General features: G+C 44.9%; 1 pseudogene; it reads left to right on the top strand.

The window, feature by feature from the left end:
- Nucleotides 1-370: 370 nt before the first annotated feature.
- Nucleotides 371-2,357, top strand: LOC117694527 (eukaryotic translation initiation factor 4B pseudogene; annotated as a pseudogene).
- The last annotated feature ends 3,859 nt before the right edge of the window (nt 2,358-6,216 follow it).

Genomic DNA, 6,216 nt, shown 5'->3' with positions numbered 1-6,216 from the left:
TGTGGTTTGTATTGTTCATTTATTTTGAGAAAGACTCTCATATCTCAGAGTGGATTGAATCTCATTATGTAACCAAGCCTGACCTTGAACTGGAAATTCTATAGTATCAGCCTTCCAAGTCCTGGAATTATGTCATACAATACCATACTTAGAAATCTCTAACATTGAAAGGATATTTCATTCAGAATTACTACAAGGATTCTGGAATGGATAACTGTTGGGTGGTGTTCCTTGTTATTAGAGTGGGAAAGAGAAAAAAAGCTTATACAAGATGTAGTTTGGGGCGACCAGTGTGGATAATGTTAAGTTACAAATATGTATTCATCTAGAATTCATAATGAAGAAAAAAAGTCGATAATCACGTGATTGCCTCATCCGGGTCCTTTGCGGTCTCTCTCCCTCTCCCAACATGACGGCCTCAGCAAAAAAGAAGAATAAGAAGGGGAAGACCATCTCCCTAACAGACTTTCTAGCTGAGGATGGGGGAACTGGTGGAGGAAGCACCTATGTCCCCAAACCAGTCAGCTGGGCTGATGAAACAGACGATCTGGAAGGAGATGTGTCAACAACTTGGCATAGTAACGATGATGATGTGCACAGGTCGCCTCCAATTGACGGTTCCATCCTTCCCACTGCTCCACAGGCTGCTCGGGAACCCAATATCAACCGGAGCCGTCTTCCCAAGTTGCCACCCTACACTGCCTTCCTAGGGAATCTGCCCTATGATGTGACAGAAGACACCATTAAGGATTTCTTTAGAGGATTAAATATCAGCGCTGTGCGCTCACCATGCGAGCCCAGCAATCCAGACAGGCTGAAAGGCTTCAGCTATGCAGAGTTTGAGGACCTGGATTCTCTGCCCAGTGTTTTGAGTCTCAGTGAAGAGTCTCTAGGTAACAGGAGAATTCGAGTGGACGTTGCTGATCAAGCACAGGATAAAGACAGGGATGACCGTTCTTTTGGTAGAGATAGAAATCGGGATTCTGACAAAACAGGTACATACTGGAGGGCCCGTCCTGCCACAGCAGCTTTGATGACTACCCACCTAGAAGAGGCAATGAGAGCTTTGGAGACAAGTATTGAGATTGTTATGATTCAGACCGATATCGGGATGGATATAGGGACTATCGGGATGGCCCACACAGAGACATGGACCGATAAGGGGGCCGGCATCGCTATGATGACTGAGGCAGCAGAGACTATGACCGAGGCTATGACTCCAGGATAGGCAGTGGCAGAAGAGCGTTTGGGAGTGGGTACCGGAGGGATGACGACTACAGAGGAGGTGGGGACCTCTATGAGGACCGATATGACAGACGGGACGGTCATGGAGCTCCAGGGATGATTACTCTCCGGAGGATTATAGGCGCGATGACAGAGGTTTCCCCCCCCCCCCCCAAAGACCCAAACCGAATCTAAAGCCTCAGAGTACTCCTAAAGAAGATGATTCCTCTGCTAGCACCTCCCAGTCCAGCCGAGCAGCTTCTATCTTTGGAGGGGCAAAGCCTGTTGACACAGCTGCTAGAGAAAGAGGAGTCAGTCGAGGAGCGGCTACAGAAGGAGCAGGAGAAGCTGCAGCGTCAGCTGGATGAGCCAAAACTAGACCACCGGCCCCGGGAGAGACACCCAGGTTGGCGAAGTGAAGAAACTCAGGAAAGAGAAAGGTCGGTGGAGGACAGGAAGTGAGTCATCGCAGACTGGGCCCTCGGCCACATCTGGCAGAAATACACGAAGGAGAGAGAGTGAGAAGTCTCTAGAAAATGAAACCCTCAATAAAGGAGAAGACTGTTACTCTCTAACCTCTAAGCCTCCTAAACCTGACCAGCCTCTAAAGGTAATGCCAGCCCCTCCACCAAAGAAGAATGCGTGGGTGAAGCGAAGCTCTAACCCTCCTGCTCGATCTCAGAGCTCAGACACAGAGCAGCCGTCCCCGACAAGTGGTGGAGGCAAAGTAGCTCCAGCTCAGGCCTCTGAGGAAGGACCATCAAGGAAAGATGAAAGTAAAGCCAATGGGGTGAGTGCCACAAAAGGCCAAACTGGGAGCTCCAGCCGTGGTCCCGGGGATGGAGGGAACAGAGACCACTGGAAGGAGTTGGATAGGAAGGATGGCAAAAAAGATCAAGACTCCAGATCTGCGCCTGAGCCAAAGAAACCTGAGGAGAACCCAGCCTCCAAGTTCACTTCTGCAAGCAAATACGCTGTTCTGTCTGTGGACGGTGAGGATGAGGATGAGGGAGACGACTGCACTGAGTAGACCTCCACACCCTGTGCTTTCTCCTAGTCTCCACCCCCGGAACATTCAAGAGCAAATCAAACCTCTATCCAGACAAGACAAAATAAACTCACCATCTCCTGAAGACCTTTCTAAACTTTTTTTTAATGAAATGAAATTCTTTTACATGCTGCTGCAGCTTTTTAAAATATTGAAGTAACTGGAGAATCGCCATTGTAGCCTAAGATATGGCTACCACTTTGGGAAAGTTGTGAGTGTCTGCTGATACCAAGTAGTTACCTGTGTGACTAGTGTCTGGGGCTCCAGTCAGCAGAAATGTAGTGACAGAGAGGCAGTCATATCAGTTAGGCAGTAGAGAAAGGTGCAAGGGAGAAGTGAGATTTCTATCTTCTAATTCTTATCCTAAGGTGGCACCTGTGAATTCCCAAACATTACCTGAACAAATTTCCCATCCTTACTTAGAAAGGTAGCTCTCCTGTCTCAAGCTGTTTTAGTCTCCGGGAGGCTGCCAGCCCCTCTACTTTAGTTCTGACTTCAGTGGGGCCAGCCTAAGGGGAATTGGTTTTTGTTTTGTTTTGTTTGGGTGTTTTTGTTTTTTGTTTCTTTTTTGTTTTTGGTTTTTTTTTTACCCCACAAGGGGGTAGTTGGGAGTGAGTCTACAGACCACTAACCAGTAGTACCGCTTGGGGACCAAAATGAATGAGAAACTCAATCGTGGTTTGAAAAGCTTGGGGGAGGTGATCGATTATATTTTATACCAGGTAGTAAGGGAATTGGTGTGACCTCCAATAAACACATGAATAGAATGGTCTGGATGAGGAAGCACTTAAAGAAGTGGGAAGTTCTAGTCTTGTGGATCCTGGTTTCGCCCCTTCTAAATTGTCCTTTCTAGAGGTTCGAATATATCCATTCTTTGAAAACCTTGTCACTCTGGTCATCTCATGTTCTTGATGACCCTTAGCCTCCCTCCCAGAGCTGTCTCTGAGTCACACACCTCCCACAAACCACAAGAAACTGTGCCTGAGGTGAGGACTCTTTCTCAAGCAAACCAGCTCTGTGCTATCTTTGATACCTGCCCCTATTTGCCTGCTACTGCTGCTTTCATCCCCAACTGACAGACTTGGGTGGTGAGTGGGGGGTCTGTAAATGGGGTGAGTTGGAGGTCTTCAGCCTTGGTGGGGGTGTTTTAAGGTTTCTATAAATTCCCTTCACTGGAACCTCATGCCAGTGCTTGAGTTTATAATGTATGTGACCTAGACTGTGGTTTCTGCTTAGGAGGTTTGGCTTCTTTACTTCCCTCAAGAATAAAGGATAATGCAAAGAACTATTGAACAAGGGCCTGGTTCCTCTTGCAACACTGTAGCTTGACCTGTCTGTTTTGATGTGCACCTTTGTAGGGGTCAGCTCCAAAGATGGCAGGCCTCCCTGCTGTGGGTAGTCAGGTACCTACAGACAGAAGATACCTTGGTCTTAGCGCAAACCCTAGGCCAGCTATGCAGGAGCATTGATGTCCGTGCTGCAGCAGTGGACACAGCAAATCGCTTCTCCAGTGGATTTGATTGGCTAGTAGCAAGGAAGTGGGCTTTTGCAGAGGTACCCACAGTTGAATGGGTTTTTTAAAACCATTGTTGTAGACAATGAGAAGGTAGTTTGCCCTCTTCATGTCTATTTCCCTTCCAGATAGTCCCATCCAAAAGACAGCTGTTTTGTCCCACTCTCTTTGCTCCTCTGTTAAAAAAAAAAAAAAAAAACAAAAAAACAGGGGTTGACTTATGTCTCGCTCCTGAATACATGTAAAATTTGTACAAAAATATCTTCTATGAAAATGATTTGTAATCTGTAGACATTACTTGGGAGATGTCTTGAGATGTAAAATCCCATCCTTTGGGTTGAGGGTTCTTTGTTTTTCTCCAAATAAATCCAGTCTTAAAACAAAAAAGAAAAGAAAAGAAAAAAGTCAGGAAACAGTACAGTATTTAATGCCATGGGGTGATAACACCTATAAACAAACAAAAAAAAAAAAAAGAAAAAGAAAGAAACCAACAAACAAAACATCCACACAAAGCTACATACATATGACCTCACCATGCATTGTATGTGAAATCTAAAGAAGTAAAAAATAGGACAGTGGTCACAGAGGCTGGAAAGGAACACATTATTCCGTGGTTACTCAGTCAATGTTATGCTGAAAAATAGGTTCTGATTGAGCAGTGGAGACACTATAGTTAGCAATCTCATGTTAACTTTTCAAAGGTTTCTACAAAACAGAGGCTATTTAGTGCCCTCACCACAAACAAATGGTAAGCAAGCCAATACGATCGGATATACTATATGCATGTATCAGAACATCACATAATCTACAAGTGTGTACAGTTTTTGCATGCCAGCTACAAACAGAACCAAACAACCTCCTTTTGAAGGTTAAAATAAAAATAGGATAGTCCTGTGTAGAAGAAAACAAAGGAAGAAAGGATAGCTAAAAAATGGATGCTGAAATTAAAAACATAAGCTGCATAACCTGTTTTTTTTTTTAATAACAGTTTTCAGAATGTGAATCACCTTGAAAGCAGGAGCGACCTTTTGAGAAAATGTAATGGTAACACCGAGAAGTGGTAGGTAAGATAGAAAAGAGAATTTTATCCTGAAATACTTTATGGAACATTAAACATTAACAGTGCAAAGTTGTCCCGAAAGCCTTCTCTAGAGTTCTGTAAAACATGATGGGTAATGATTTAGAACCACTAGGGGAGGCATTATTCAAAGGCAGTCCTACAGGGAGGTACAGGCTACAATTGTCCACAGAACATTTCTAGCTTTCAGAAAACTACTGTCCTTTGTGCAAACCAATGGTTGTCAACGACCTACCAATTAACACTGTGTTTCACGTTTATACTTCTCTTTGTGCAAGAAATGCTCATGAGGAGCACTTTGTATTAGAAAGAAAACAGGGAGGTCCAGGAAGTAGAATATTGGGCAGCAGTGTGCAGAGAAAGAAGAGAACAAATGAAAATACTGAATAGTTTAATTTTATATATTGGCCCTAATAAGACACTGCCAGGCATAAAGTGAGCACTTTTGAATGTTTCTAGCATTTGAAATTTCTTGTTGATCATATAGATTTGATAAGTTTTCTCAGCAAAAATATTAAAGCTTACTTTTTACTAAACATTTATTGTTTCTCCCATTCATTTATTTGTTTGTTTATTCAATTTACATCCACATTGCAGCACCCCCTGTCCTCCCAATGCCCCCTCAAACAGCCCCTTCCTCCATTGCCCCTCCCCTTCTCTGAGAAGGGGGGCATCCCCCCTTGGTAGCAACCCACCCTGGCACCGCAAGTCACTACAGGACTAGGCACATGCTTTCCCACTGAGACCAGACAAAGCAGCCCAGTTAGGAGAACAGGATATACAGACAGGAAACAGCTTTAGGGATAGCCCCTGCTCCAGTTGTTAGGGGACCCTCAGTCTCTGCTCCATCTTTGTCCCTGTACTCTTTGTAGGCAGGACAAATTTGGAGTCTGAAGTTTTGTATGTGGGTTGGTGGCCTTATCCCTCCACTGGGTGTCCTGCCTGACTAAAAGCAGTGGCCAATTCAGGCTCCATATGCTAGGAATCTCAGGTAGCATCACCCTAATAGACTCACTGGATCCTCCTCCATCCCAGGTCCTGGCAAGTCCTAGAGATGACCTCGACCCACCCTACCCTGGCCCACAGCCGATTTCAGTGTTCATTCACCTGGCTCTTTCTCCCAGGCTCTGCCTACATCTGATCCCCTCCCTGTCCTCTCTCCCTTCCCTCTCCCACCCAGTTCCCTCCTCCCATCCACCCCAGATGATTACTTACCCCTTCTGAGTGAGATTCACAAATCCTCCCTTCTGTGTTAACCTTCTTCTTTGGGCCTGTGGATTATAGTGTGTATACCTTGTACATTATGGCTAATATACATTTATAAGTGAGTATATATCATGTGCTCATTTGGGG

The sequence above is a fragment of the Arvicanthis niloticus genome, chromosome X, assembly GCF_011762505.2.
Source record: "Arvicanthis niloticus isolate mArvNil1 chromosome X, mArvNil1.pat.X, whole genome shotgun sequence".
Taxonomy (NCBI): Eukaryota; Metazoa; Chordata; class Mammalia; order Rodentia; family Muridae; genus Arvicanthis; species Arvicanthis niloticus.
This window is presented reverse-complemented; position numbering and strand designations above follow the sequence as displayed.